The following is a 15,014-nucleotide window of genomic DNA, read 5'->3' on the forward strand; positions in this document are numbered from 1 at the left end:
TAAGGGGTTGATAATTGGTCAAACCTGTCTACGTCAGGGAAGCAAAAGGCCTGAGGCAAAAATTGCAAAAAAAAAAAAAAAAAAAAGTGCTTTTGTAGTGTTGTGACGGTCTCTTGGGGTGCCCTGACAGTAAGCTACTGTGTTACCCCTCTGCCAAAGAGAGCTTTGCTGGAGCTTAAACGGCATGAGTCAACTCCTTGCCAGTTGCCACACCAGTCTGTCTGCGTCATCAGCAAACTCCTTGAGACTCTGCTTACCTTTCTTTTATCTTGCAGGTAACATTCACTGAAACCCAGTTCTCAAGTTCCCCATAGATGTTTTTCTGCAGTGTTCTCCATTCAAAAAAATTAACAAGTTTGCTGTCTTCAAAGTGATAGAATGCACTCACCACCAGCCAGTTGGTGCAGCTGAGGATGCATGCCTTACTTTAATATAACAGTATTGAGATGAATAGATAATAAAATAAGTTTATTAAGAAGAGATTTAAGTGATAGTAAACAGGACAAAAAAAGACTAGTATGGTATAGTTACAAACAAAACAAAATAGCATGCTTTCTACTTTATCAAGCTACAATCTTTGCCTAAGTAGCTTTCTCACTTACATCAAGCTATCATCTCCAGTTCCTCCAAATACCTTTCCCAGGTCTGGAGACTAGCTCTGTGTAAGCTTGAAATAATGTATTTTTCACCAACTGAAGTTGGTTTAACAGAAGATATTACCTCACCCGCCTTGTCTTGCTAATAAAACGTGCATGACATTTTAAGGAGGTCACTGCCCTCCACCCCACCATTAGTATCCATATTTCTCAACTACCTGTCTCAATCCAGTTTACCTCCCTTACTGAATTTATTTTCTTCTATTGCTTGCTTTCTATCAAAATACATAAGAAGTTATCCATTTTTTTTTCAAGTGGCTGCCTGCCCAAACTTTCTTTTAAACCCCTTTATCTGGAATTCTTATTGTATTAAAGATGTTCTAATTCAATAAAATGTTATTTTAATTCAGTGAAGCAAGAAAAAGAACAAAAAGAATCTAATCGTAATGGGCCAGATTCTCCTTTAATTTAGTTTTCAAACTTGTAGTTCTATTGACTTCAGCAGAGTTACTCCCAATTTATACTAGTGTAAGTCAGAAAAGAAGTACGCGTTTTAGACTACAACTCCCAGCCTGCTGCATACTGAGTGGGCCGGTGATTGATGGCCTCAATTAAAGTCTCCTCCTACGCCAGCGACACTGAAATACAGAGGAAATATTAAAACGGAGCAATAGGAGACAACTAGGACGAAAAACACAATCCACAGTTGCAAGAAAACCAGGAGATGGTTGGATGTATTAGCTTTTAAGAGTAAGTGATTCCTTTAATTTCATCTAATGTATTCTGGTTCTCTTTCTCTGTTTCTTTAATAGGGAAAATTCTTTCAGAATTTCAGCGTATCCTGTTGTTGTCATTGAGAAGAAATGCATAGTTTATATGGATCACTGTAAAGTTTAACAAAAGTGCAAACTGTGCAAGATACTAGGATGAGGGAGATAAATGTAAATCCTATTTTTGTATTAGATGTAGGATGAAAAGTTGGTTTACTGGGCACCTCTTATATGTCTTATGAAACCTTTTGTTGATGATGTATTATCATGATTTCCAGCATGGGGCACTAGTACACAAGAGAGGAGGAAGAGATTATTGCAATAAAGAGAATAATTAGAAAATGTGGAATTGTAATGGCAAAGGATTTATCCTTAGATGTTATGTCTTTCAGGTGATTAACGAAATAATGCTTCGTGGAAAGCATAGAATATTTTGGGCCAGATCCTGTTCTGCACAGGAGCTGCTTGTGCTGTTCTGGCAGTGCCAAGCAACAATAACGCCAGTTTAGTGACACCCAGATTATTGCTCCATCATAGGGGAATCCTTAGATGGTGAAGAGCCACCAAAATGGCTCCTATGTCACTCACTTGCCTCCCCCTCCCCCTGCAAGCTGAAAAGGAGTGGCAGAAGAAAAGGCATGTGGCTGGGGTGTGTCTGTGTCCAGCTGATCCCTGGCTGTCGAAATGGCCACTGAGAACTGCTAGCAGTACGGGCATGATAGAACAGATTTAACACTGCTTTTATTTGCCCTGGAGAGGAGGCTGGTCCTTGGCAGCCCTAGGATTGAGGGAACACAGATAAAAAGCCTGCAGTTTTGGACCCGAATCGAATGCTCTGCAGCCTGCTTGGAAAAACCAGCCCTGTATGTGTCTATTTAGATTGTAAATTCTTTAGGTCGGAGTCCTAGGGTATGTCTACACTACAGGTTTATTCCGATTTTACATAAACTGGTTTTGTAAAACAGATTGTATAAAGTTGAGTGCATGCAGCCACACAAAGCACAATAATTTGGCGGTATGCATCCATGTACCAAGGCTAGCGTCGATTTCTGGAGCGTTGTACTGTGGGTAGCTATCCCGTAGCTATCCCATAGTTCCCGCAGTCTCTTCCCCCCCCCATTGGAATTCTGGGTGCATGATGGTGCAAATGTATGATGGTGCAAAAACAGTGTCGCGGGTGATTCTGGGTAGATGTCGTTACTCATTCCTTCCTCAGTGAAAGCAACGGCAGACAACGATTTTGCCCCCTTTTTCCCTGGATTGCCCTGGCAGACGCCATAGCATGGCAACCATGGAGCCCGTTTTGCCTTTTGTCACTGTCACCGTATGTGTACTGGATGCTGCTGACAGAGGCGGTACTGCAGTGCTACACAGCAGCATTCATTTGCCTTTGCAAGGTAGCAGAGACAGTTATCATCCCTATTGTACAGTCTACCATGCCATTGTAAATTGGTGATGAGATGATGGTTATCAGTCGTTCTGTACCGTCTGCTGCTGTCATGGGTGCTCGTGGCTGGCCTTCACTGAGGTCGGCTGGGGGCGCAAAGACAAAAATGGGAATGACTCCCTGGGTCATTTCCTCCTTTATGTTTTATCTAAAAATAGAGTCAGTCCTGCCTAGAATATGGGGCAAGTGTACCAGAGAACCAGAGAGCACAGCTTCTCTTTGTCAGATCCCACAGAAATAATGAGCTGCATGCCATTCTAGGGGGTGCCCCTGCAACAATCCCACCTGTTGCTTCCCTCCTCCCTCACCCCTCCTGGGCTACCGTTGCAGTGTCCCCCCATTTGTGTGATGAAGTAATAAAGAATGCAGGAATAAGAAACAGTGACTTTTCAGTGAGATAAAATGAGAAGGAGGCAGCCTCCAGCTGCCATGATAGTCCAGGCAGGACATTAAATGGTGAGGGGGGAGAGGAGCCCAGCCTCCTGCTGCTATGATAGTCCAGGCAGTACAGAATCTTTTCTTTAGACATGAAAGGGGGGGAGGCTGATGGAGCTCAGCCCCCAGTTGCTATGATGAAGACGGTTACTAGCCATTCTGTACTATCTGCCAGGAATGACCCGGAGTCATTCCTATTTTTACCCAGGTGCCCCCAGCCAACCTCACCGAGGCCAGCCAGGAGCACTCACAGGATGATGAGGATGGCTATCAGTCATTTTGTACTGTACCGTCTGCCACCGGGGAGGGGAGAGGATGCTGCTGTTCAGTCCCGCAACACCGTGTCTACCAGCAGCATGCAGTGGACATACGGTGACATTGAAAAAAGTCAAGAAACAATTATTTTCCTTTTTCTTTCACAGGAGAAAGGGGGGTAAATTGATGAGATATACCAATGTGTTTGACCCTACAGGCATTGGGAGCTCAGCCAAGAATGCAAATGCTTTTCGGAGACTGCGGGGACTGTGGGATAGCTGGAGTCCTCAGTACCCCCTCCCTCCCTCCATGAGCGTCCATTTGATTCTTTGGCTTTCTGTTACGCTTGTCACACAGCACTGTGCTGTGGCCTCTGCCTATCATAGCCTGGAGATTTTTTCAAATGCTTTGTCATTTTGTCTTCTTTAATGCAGCTCTGATAGAACAGATTTGTCTCCCCATACAGTGATCAGATCCAGTATCTTCCATACGGTCCACGCTGGAGCTCTTTTTGGATTTGGAACTGCATCGCCACCTGTGCTGATCAGAGCTCCACGCTGGGCAAACAGGAAATGCAATTCAAAAGTTCACAGGGCTTTTCCTGTCTACCTGGCCAGTGCATCCGAGTTCAGATTGCTGTCCAGAGCGGTCACAATGGTGCACTGTGGGATACCACCCGGAGGCCAATACCATTGCTTTTGCGCCATACTAACCCTAATCTGACATGGCAATACTGATTTCAGCGCTACTCCTCTCGTCGGGGAGGAGTACAGAAATCGGTTTAAAGAGCCCTTTATATCGATATAAAAGGCCTCGTTGTGTGGACGGGTGCAGGATTAAATCGGTTTAACGCTGCTCAATTCGGTTTAAACGCGTAATGTAGACCAGGCCATAGAGTCTGGTTCTACATTGCCTTGCATTTTGTGTAGTCATTTACACTGTGGAAGGAGTGTGCAGAAAACTGCCTTTCTGATTTGGTAGCATTTTACCCAGATTTGCACTCACTTTACATAAATGGCTACACAAAGTACAAGGCAGCTGAGAATCAGGACAACTGGACAACTTCTGATCTTACTTATGCTGGAGTAAATCTGGAGTAACTCCAGTAAATTCACTGGAGTTACTCTGGGTTTACAGCAGGATAATTAAGAAAAGACTCTTTCCCACTAAGGTCTGTAAGTCTCAGAGACTTTGATCATTATCTTGAGTTTTTATTTACCAGTTTCTTAAAACCGCCAACAAGATGCTTTTTTGGTAAATAAGTGCATTCAGCGCTCTACTAAAACAAAATCATGTAGCAAATACTACACTTTATATCTGAACAGCATGATTAGTTCTTTGTTTTTGCTGTTCAGCAAACTGCTTTGCCTCACTGGGTCAGTGGTCTTCTGTTCTCCTTGCAACACTACACTAGTGCCAGTAACGTCACTCCACTTCCTCCCCCAGCTAGCAGTGCCGGCTTTAAAATCATGGCAGCAGACCAACAGTGACAATGGGTCATTGACAGTGTCTCTTCTCTTCCTCCATCCCAGCCTGTTTCACCGTTTTGTGACATTCAGAGAAGGATTTAGATGTTTACATGAATCAAAACAGTGTCTGTGGTTACACTAACCAATCTAAATCCTTAGTACGTATATAATGCTATCTCTCTACGTAAGGCACACACTCTTAATATAGTGTATATATACTCACAACAGCCCTTTGTGGCAAGGAAATACTCTGATCTACATTTTGCAAATGGGGAACTGCAGCAGAGTGGCTAAGTGACTTGTCTAAGATCATGTAGGAAGTCTGTGGCAGAGGAGGAAATTGGACACAGGTATCTCAAATCATAGGCTATTGTCCCAACCACTGGAATATCCTGCCATTCAGCTGTATATCTTCACTGCACCATACAAACATTAATCTTCACAAATGCACTTTGAAGGTTTGTTATCCCCATTTTACAGAGAGGGGAAACAGATACTGAAACTGAGTTATGTACCCAAGGTCACACAGCAAGATATTGACAAACCGGGATTACAGCTCAGGAGTTTCTGGTTCTTGGTTTTATGCTCTCTTCTATGGACTGCTTTATATCTCATCTAGAGTAGGGGTTCCCAAACTGTGGGCCACGATACACAGTCCCGGGTGGGCCACTGGTGCGGCCATGGGTGGAGTTTGGGGAGGGTATGCGGGAGAGCATTGTGAAGTGAACAGTGACAGAGTGGCAGCTGGTTATGACTCTTGCCCAGGACCGGAGGAGCCCAGCGACCCTATGGTTGGTGGCAGAGGGCAAAACAGAGGTAGTGAGCAAGAAGGGGCTGACTCCGAGAGGCTGTGGACCCCAGAGTGACTGGAGGGTTCGCAGCCATTCCTGCTCCAAACTGCCACACCCTGTGATCCGTGGCTATCAGGCTCCCTTGAGTATTGGCCACACAGCTGTCCCCAGGGACTGAGGCTTGGTAATGCTGCTGTGTTTCCACCTGGACAATACCCTGATCAGGACTGTCATAGATAACAGCCAGGCCCAGCCCGAACACCTGCCTTTGCCTGGCACTGGCAGTCCCCAGGCCCTTTCCTCATTCCGGGCAGGGGTTGCCTGTGAGGCACACCAGGTGCTGTCTGGGTGACTGTCAGGTGGGGTTGGACTGTCAGGTGACAAGCTCAAGGCACTCAGGCTGCTGAGGCAGAGAGCGTCATGGGGACTGGCTGTGGCACCTGCCTGGCCCCTTTGTCCTTTTGCTGGCCCTGATCGCATCTGAGGTGAGGCACCCTGTGGTGCCCCCTCCCTGACGAATGTATGGCAGCCCGGGAAGGCCAGGCCACATGCTCAGCAGTCCCTTGCCTGATTTCCCACTTGATCAGCCTGATGGAACGACAGCTCACCTGCCTGGTGGGCGAGGTGGGAGGGGGCACTATCAAACTGTATACATTGATAGTGTGGGGGTCACAATGTAAAGGTTTGGCCGCCTCTCAGACAGCTTGAGTTGCTGCCTGCCCTGGGCAGGCACCCACCTTACCCTCAGTCTCCCCTTCCAGAAAGCAGCGGGAAGTGTTAATAGTGGACCGCAGGGCCTATTGCAGTTGCACAGGTTGGCCTCAGGGATAAAAAGTTTGGGAACCCCGATCTAGAAGTTCAACACTTTATTTATTTATTTATTTTGAGACAATTAAGGGCAGATCTTTGGTCCCCTTTAGGGCACTTTGCCTTAATGGATCTGCTAACTTTTTGAGCCAGCTATGCTTGTTCTAAGCTAACCTGGCAAAGACATCAGTGAGTGAATAAGCATGGGCCACTCTGGTGATCAGCATCAATGTAAGAGTTCTGTGGGATGCAAAACAGAGCAGCACCTTTTCTACTATGTTTCAAAATAAAAAGTCTTGAACATTGGCTTCAGTATCCAGTAACCTAAGTCTTCTTGTGTCCATGTGGGAAAAGCTCTCCACCAGAAAAGAACCTGCTCAAACTGCCATCATTTCTCTATAATCTCTATTTATAGAAGAAAAAGAAAGAGAGAACCAGATCTTCACCTCCATTCCCACTTGTTTTATGCCATAATAATAATGACAAAAAATAGCTATACATTTGCCAGATCTGCCCAGATGAGAATTCCCTTGGCATGGGAGAAATCCTGGAGTGGCAAAGAGTTGATGTAGCTGTCTCTCTGCCGCACCCCACATCCTGGCCCCTAGTGTAGAAGACGTTTCTGGGGAGGCAGGAGTGTAGCTGGAGTGTCCCAGCAATCTCCCATTGCTGGAAAAGCCCTTGAGGCTATGGACAGCCATCATACTATTGGCTGTTTTAAATTATGCCAGGGAATGGGTTGACCCCAGCATATGGGAGTTACAGAAGTGGCTTAAAGCCACCCTTTCCCCCCTCACCTTAGATGCACCAAGCATATCGCAGCCACACCTGAGGATGTGTAGTACACATTATGCAGATCAATCACTGAACATAAAAAAGGTGTTTATAATCACATAACAATGGAAAGATTGTTATGAACTTCATAATAAAACTGGGTTAGTAAGGTACAAAAAAGAGTAAATTTGGCCACCTGTGTCTCTATATCAGCATGGTTGAGAAAAGTCAGACAAACTGTAAAATCTTGGTTAGTCTTCAGGGCCGGGCCGGGGGACAAGTGGGACAATTTGCCTCAGGCCCTGCAGGGGCCCCCACGAGAATATAGTATTCTATAGTATTGCAACTTTTTTTGTGGAAGGGGCCCCTGAAATTGCTTTGCCCCAGGCCCCCTGAAACCTCTGGGTGGCTCTGTTGGTCTTATCACGTTTCAATTAAGGGCACTTTCCAATGGCCACCATATCCTCCTCTTTAGAGTACCAGTTTTCCATCATGAGTATGCAGGACTACTTCATTGGGCTGCAACAAGAACAGGACAAACTTGTCTTGCTGAATAGATATTATCCACACCAAGTAAAGCAGGAGACCTTCATGTAAACAGGGAAGCACAAAATCAAGCTTCTCTCTCTGAATACTTGTACTCAGAAAATCTATATTCTAGAGCAGTTCCCACTACTAGCATTCAAAAGTGCCAGCTGCTAAATTACAGTGGCAGCATAGATCTGTATCAGTATGCACCATATTAAAAGTCTTTGGGGTGTTAGATAAGATCTGTACAATATTTGATACTGCTTATTAAGATAGTTGGTACGAATAGTTTTTTAATGGCTATGGTGAGAATCTTGATTTGCTTGATTATGTAAATTCTTAGACAGGTGTTCAGTCTGAGTCTATGGTCAGAATCTTAATTATGTAAATTCTTAGTTTTTCCATTGCATAGTTGTGTGCAGAGAGGATCTGATTCTCCTCTCAAATCAGTTACACAGTGTTGACTTCAACAGAGCTATTCTTGATTTTCACCAGAGTAAATGAGAAGAGCATCAGGCCCACTGAGTTCTGACAATTTCCCCGGAAAGTGAAATTGACAGAAGTCTGTGCTTCCAAATACTGTCAGGGGACTATGTGGTATAATGGAGAAGCTGACAAGATTTGTGGATGGTGAGCTCCTTTTGAGCCACTAACATGTCAACCTGTGCCTGTGGGGAAACTTCAGTATGTTCTGCTTGCACTAAGATATAAATTATGATGAAAATTAGCTATGTGGCACAGGCCTGGTGGCTAAAAACAGGAGGGTGGTGGTGAGGTGTTATTTTTATCAGAATATAAAAAATATATAAAAAAGGCACCAGGCCACAATAATCCACAATAAATATGTAATGTTTGTTTATTTTTAGACACTAGCTATTTATTTTTGACTATAGATGAGCAAAGAGAAACAGTTCATTGCCACCACTAATCATTCTTTTCCTCAAACAGCCAAGAAACTACTTAGAATTGGCAGCTGTGTCTAGCACTGGTACCCAGCACTGGTGGAAGCACTAGTGTAGACAGAGGATCAGGCCTCTGTGCCATCATGTCATCTAGATCTGCTTTGAGCAGGGTGGTAAAAACATCTGCTTGGGTCTATATAGGGGCTCCCGTGGTTGCTTGCTGCGCTGGTGTGAGACCAAAGGTGAGGGAAAAATTACCAGTGCAGAAAAGGCCTCGTCGTTTTTGGATGCATATGTGTCTGAAAGCAGAATCTATCCCTAAACATTCAATTAAAAATGGAAAGTTAAGACATACTGAATAGAAATGTTGGAATTGTACAAATGATAGAACTGCCTGTTCTTTCCTTGCTAGATCTGGCTCGTTGACTTTCACTGCAGCATCTTTCCCACTTGAAAAGCTAAAACCTGGGAAAGCAGGAGAATGCTAAAAAGCCAATAATTTCTGATACTGAGAAATGTTATTGTTCCTCATCGCCAGTGTGTCCTTGGCATCAGCCAGTCCAGCTGTAATATTGCTAATGGAGAAGTGAAAGGACACTAATTATGGGTTTGGATTCATTTGACCAGCTGAATATCTGTCCCCTAGAAGGACACAGAAGGAGAAAGGATTTTTTTTCACTTACTCAACAACATATCTCCCAGAATCACATTTATAGCTGATGAAAGGAAAATTGGCATTTGCCCCCTTCTGTGTTTAAACGAGTCGACATTCTAACAGCCTATATAAAAAGAGTAATATGTTCTGATAGGTTTCTGAAGTTTGCTTCCTGCCACCCTCTGGCACAAAGTGCACCAGGGCTGCAAAACCCCTTGATACAAGCCCTGTCTCCTCCAAATAGAAATCGGGTCAGGATAGAAAGGCAGAAGATGAAAGACTGAACTTCAAAAGCGTGGCAACCCTACATGACTGTCTTTTACACCAGTCAGCACCAGAAAGACGTGAAGCCTGTTTGGATTTTGCAACATGTAATACTTTTCAGATTTTTAAGAGCCTGATCCTGGAAGGTGCTGAATACTTTTAACTGCCAGTAACTTCCATGGGAGCTGATCAAGCTCATCATCTCTTGGTATTAGGCCCTTGGTTCATTTCTCCAGAGTGGCTAATTTTGAATTTGTTTTTCATCCCCAATGACCCATGAAACATCACTTACCTGTAAGAAAGAACTTATTCCTTTTCAGCTGTAGTTGTCTAAGGCAGTGGTCCCCAATGTGGTGCCCACAGGTGCCATTGCGCCTGCCAGGGCATCTATGTGTGCCTGCGTACTGGCTGGCGGACAAGCATCTGCCGAAATGCCACTGACAAGCGGCAATGTCAAGAGGCATTGCTGCCGAAATGCTGCTGAAAATCAGCGGCATTTTGGCAGCGACGCCTCTTGACGTTGCCTCTTCTCGGCGGCATTTCGGCAGATGCTTTTCTGCCGGCCAGGGTCCTCGGTGGCACCCGCCAAATGGAAAAGGTTGGGGACCACTGGTCTAAAGCCTGGTCTACCTACATGAAGGATATTCTTCGAAAATGACAATGAGGAGGCATAGAGAGTGATTCTCAACCAGGGCAGAGGTCTTCCTGGGGATACATCAACTTATCTAGATACTTGCCTAGTTTTAAAACAAGCTACATAAAAAGCACTAGCAAAGTCAGTACAAACTAAAGTTTCATACAGACAAAATAAGCAATTTTTCAGTAATAGTGTGCTGTGACACTTTTTTGTATTTTTCTGTCTGATTTTTGTAAGCAAATAGTTTTTAAGTGAGGTGAAACTTGGGGTATGCAAGACAAAACAGTCCTTGTCAGTACAGTACAGGGATTCAGTAATCTGGAAAAGCTGAGAATCACTGGCATAGAGAAGAAATGGTTGGAGTCATCCATGAGGATGCAGTTCATATAACAGAGATCAGCCTTTGCAGAATTCTGCCATCCCAAACAGGAGGCTTTCTGTACACTGAATAATACTTTCATTATTTATATATATGCAATATACATGAAATGGCCATACTAAGTCTGACCAATGGTCCCTCTAGCCCAGTATCCAGTCTTCCAATGTTGGCAAATGCCAGGTGCTTCAGAGGTAGTGAACAGAACAGGGCAGTTTATCAAATGATTCATCCCCTTTCATCCAGTCCCAGCTTCTAGCGGTCAGAGGTTTAGGGACACCTAGATCATGGTGTTGTGTCCCTGACTATCTTGGCAAATAGCCATTTGTGGACCTATCCTCCAGGAACTTATCTAATTCTTTTTGTAACCCAGTTATACTTTTGGCCTTTACAACATCCCTTGGCAATGAGGTCCACAGGTTGACTGTGTGTTGTGTGAAGAAGTACTTCCTTTTGTTTGTTTTAAACCTGCCTCCTATTAATTTCATTGAATGGCATTGGTTTGTGTATTATGTGAAAGAGAAATAAGATTTCCTTATTCACTTTCTCCACACCATTCATGATTTTATAAACCTCTCTCTTATCCCCCCAATTGTCTCTTTTTTCCAAGCTGAACAGTCCCAGTCTTTTTAATCTCTCCTCATATGGAAGCTGTTCCATCATTGTGTTGCCCTTCTCTGTATCGTTTTCCAATTCCAATATACCTTTTTTGAGATGGGGTGACCAGAACTGCATGCAGTATTCAAGGCGTGGACATACTATGGATTCATTTAGTGGCATGATATTTTCTGTTTTATTATCCAGTCCTTTCCTAATGGTTCCTAGCATTGTTAACTCTGTTGACTGCAGCTGCACATTGAGCAGATGTTTTCAGAGAACTATCCATGATAATGCCAAGATCTCTTTCTTGAGTGGTAACAGCTGATTTAGAACCTATCATTTTGTATCTGTAGTTGAAATTATGTTTTCCAGTGTGCTCTACTTTGCATTTGTCAACATTGAATTTCGTCTGCCATTTTGTTGCCCAGTCACCGAGTTTTGTGAGATCCCTTTGTAACTCGTTGCAGTCAGCTTTGGACTTAACTATTTTGAGTACTTTAGTATCATCTGCAGACTTTGCCACTTCACTGTGTACCCTTTTTTCCAGATCATTTATGAATATGTTGAACATCAGTGGTCCCAGTACAGATCCTCTTTCCACTGAAAACGGACTGTTTATTCCTACCGTTTTCCCCTATCTTTTAGCCAGTTAGTGATCCATCAGAGGACATTCCCTCTCATCTCTTGATTGCTTACTTTGCTTAAGAGCCTTTGGTGAGGGACCTTGTCAAAAGCTTTCTGAAAGACCAAGTACACCATATCTGCCTTTGTCCATGTTTGTTGACAGCCTTAAAGAATTCTAATAGATTGGTGAGTTATGATTTCACTTTACAAAAGCTGTGCTGATCTTCCCCAACACATCATGTTCATCTATATATCTCATAATTCTGTTCTTTACTAAGGGCAACCTCCCTAAATTGCCTAAGGAGGTTGTGGAATCTCTGTCATTGGAGGGTTTTAAGAGCAGGTTAGACAAACACCTGTAAGAGGTCGTCTAAATAATACTTAGACCTGCCTTGAGTGCAGGGGACTGGACCAGATGACCTCTCGATGCCCCTTCCAGTCCTGTGATTCTATAATTTCAACCAATTTGCCTGTTAGGCAGTTAGGCTTACCAGCCTGTAATTGCCAGGATTGTGTCTGGATCCTTTTTTTTAAAAAACAGTGTCACATTAGCTATCCAAACAGTCATCTGGTAGAGAAGCTGATTTAAGTGATAAGTTACATACCACAGTTAGTAGTTCTGCAATTTCATATTTGATTTATTTCAGAACTCTTGGGTGAATACAATCTGGTCCTAGTGACTTATTACTGTTTAATTCAGGGGTAGGCAACCTATGGCACGTTTGCCAAAGGCAGTACGCGAGCTGATTTTCAGTGGCACTCACACTGCCCGGTCCTGGCCACCATGGGGGGGGCTCTGCATTTTAATTTAATTTTAAATGAAGCTTCTTAAACATTTAAAAAACCTTATTTACTTTACATACAACAATTGTTTAGTTATATATTATAGACTTATAGAAAGAGACCTTCTAAAAACGTTAAAATGTATGACTGGCATGCGGAACCTTAATTTAGAGTAAATAAATGAAGACTTGGTACACCACTTCTGAAAGGTTGTCGACCCCTGGTTTAATTTATCATTTTGTTCCAAAACTTCTTCTATTGACACCTCAATCTGTGTTGTTGCCTAAAAAGAATGACTCAGGTGTGGGAATCTCGCTCACATACTCTGCAGCAAAGACTGATTCAGAGTCTGGGGAGGTGTAGAGCCAGGTTTTGTGTTTGCCCTGTGATAGCGAATGGAGGCCAGTACCAAAGTTTGCGTGTAGATCTAGTCTTCTGTAAAGTAGAGTGGCGTTTGAATCTGGAGGTTTGGTTTGGGACCTCAAAATAGGACCTAAGGAGTGCATAGGCCTTGCGTTGGCTGTCTGAACAGGAGTGAATTTTGTCCTTTATGATTTACACATGCAAAATAATAATCTCCTACTTGTAAAAAAAAAAAAAGATTTAGTAGCAAATATAATTCTGTAAGAATGCCTCATTTTGCTAAGATCAAATTACTGCTACAACATTACACCAGGACATTTGCTATTATGGTGTTGTCTGAGTATAGTGTTATAAATAATTAAAAGTGAGCTATGTTGCCAGTAAACAAAGTACATCTAATGGTGCATTATCCTTTCTTGTATATTATGTTTGTCCGTTACTTGCTAAATTGCAAAATTCAGTCGTCTGCAAGGGCTCAGAGAGACTTATGTGAAAATTAGTCTCATTCAAGTGTATTATTTTATTGTGTTATTGATAATAGTAGATCCTAAAGGCAATGGATGTAGTAATAACATGTAGCCCTTTTCATCCGGAGATCTCAAAGCACTTTCCAAAGGAGATAAGTATCACTATATCCATTTTACAGATTGGGAAATGGAGGCACTGAGAGGAAAAGTGGCTTTCCCAAGGTAACGCAGAAAACTAGTGGCAGAAGTAGGGATTGAATGAGGTCTCCTGAATCCGAGCCCAGTGCCCCATTCATGAGGCCATGCTGCTTTGTTGCTTTAGTCACGCTGTCTGTCTTTAGGATGCATGCTATAGGCTTTGTATGCTGCTAACACTGGTTTTTGGATGAGAATGATTGATTGAATAAAGGAGGAGTAAAGGTGTTTGTATTCCATCTATGCATCCATGTCCCCCCCAGTTATGGAGCTGCCCAGGGACAGTCTAGTCTGCAGCTTAACATGGAGCAGCCAAAGGGTTGCCCTAATTTATGTTCAGCAGCAATGGACTGTTTTTGCAGCCAAGAATAGTTAAAGTTGCAGCCGTGCTCCTGTCATGCCCCTGCCATATCCTGACAGTGGTGCCTACAAGAAGGGTTCTGTGTCACTCAGGGAAACCCCTGTGTTAGAGGCAGTCATTCTAAATTGGCTGGTTAAGCAGGCTTGCCACTTCCTTTATATCTGCTTCACAATTTGGGGAAGTCATGTGTGATGGTATAGGTAAAGGTAGCAGGTCAAATTCAGCCTTCAGATACCTCATTTGATAATAATTTAATAATAGAATTGGACGGGTGAACATGAGGGTGGGACTTAGCTCAATAGGTCTAACATGCTGTTTCTTTAAGAACCAAAGCTAGACACACAGGGCGTGACACTCTGCTGCCTCTTACCTATTTTCTCCTTTACAAAGTGGGTGTAAAATTGGAATTCTTTGCTCTGTACACCGGGTGTAAAATTGGAATTCTTTGCTCTGTAATATTTAATGCTCACTTTCCACTTGCTTTGCACAGGATTAAATCACTGTTCAAAGTGTTGTGTGTCCAATGGAGCTATGGATCTTGAGGACTCGGCCTATTAAAACTGACCGACCAAGTTATCTGACCTTATGAATAAATGCAACACTTTCAAGTTAGATTTTTTTTAAAACAATGAATAAGATAATGAACTAATAGCAAATTGGGATACTTTCTGCTTTATAGATCTGGACTGACACAAAGAAAGGATGTTTTCAGAGAAACATTGGTACTGGTGCTCAGAAACAATTTTTCTATTCCAGATTGTTTCCCCTATTTATTTACCCTCACCTAGTTCTATGTGAACTATTCATGCCTGAATTTCACTAACTCGGAATGATGTGAAATGTAGTCGGAAGTAAGTTTACTGTGATCATTCGTCCTGTGTCTCTGTGTGTAAATAAATAAAACCCCTAAGTTAG

The 15,014-nt window shown here is 43.1% G+C and overlaps 1 protein-coding gene across 2 annotated transcripts in view; it reads left to right on the top strand.

Annotated features, from left to right (window-relative positions):
- Nucleotides 1-1,231: 1,231 nt before the first annotated feature.
- Nucleotides 1,232-15,014, top strand: part of GNB4 (G protein subunit beta 4) — a 111,486-nt gene continuing 97,703 nt past the window's right edge. Inside the window, exon 1 of one of the 2 annotated variants that reach the window (XM_030576617.1) lies at nucleotides 1,232-1,346. The gene's annotated coding sequence lies outside the window, so the exon portion shown is untranslated. The remainder of the gene's footprint in view (nucleotides 1,347-15,014) is intronic. The other variant, XM_030576615.1, reaches the window with a different exon arrangement.

Source organism: Gopherus evgoodei, chromosome 9, assembly GCF_007399415.2.
Source record: "Gopherus evgoodei ecotype Sinaloan lineage chromosome 9, rGopEvg1_v1.p, whole genome shotgun sequence".
NCBI lineage: Eukaryota > Metazoa > Chordata > Testudines > Testudinidae > Gopherus > Gopherus evgoodei.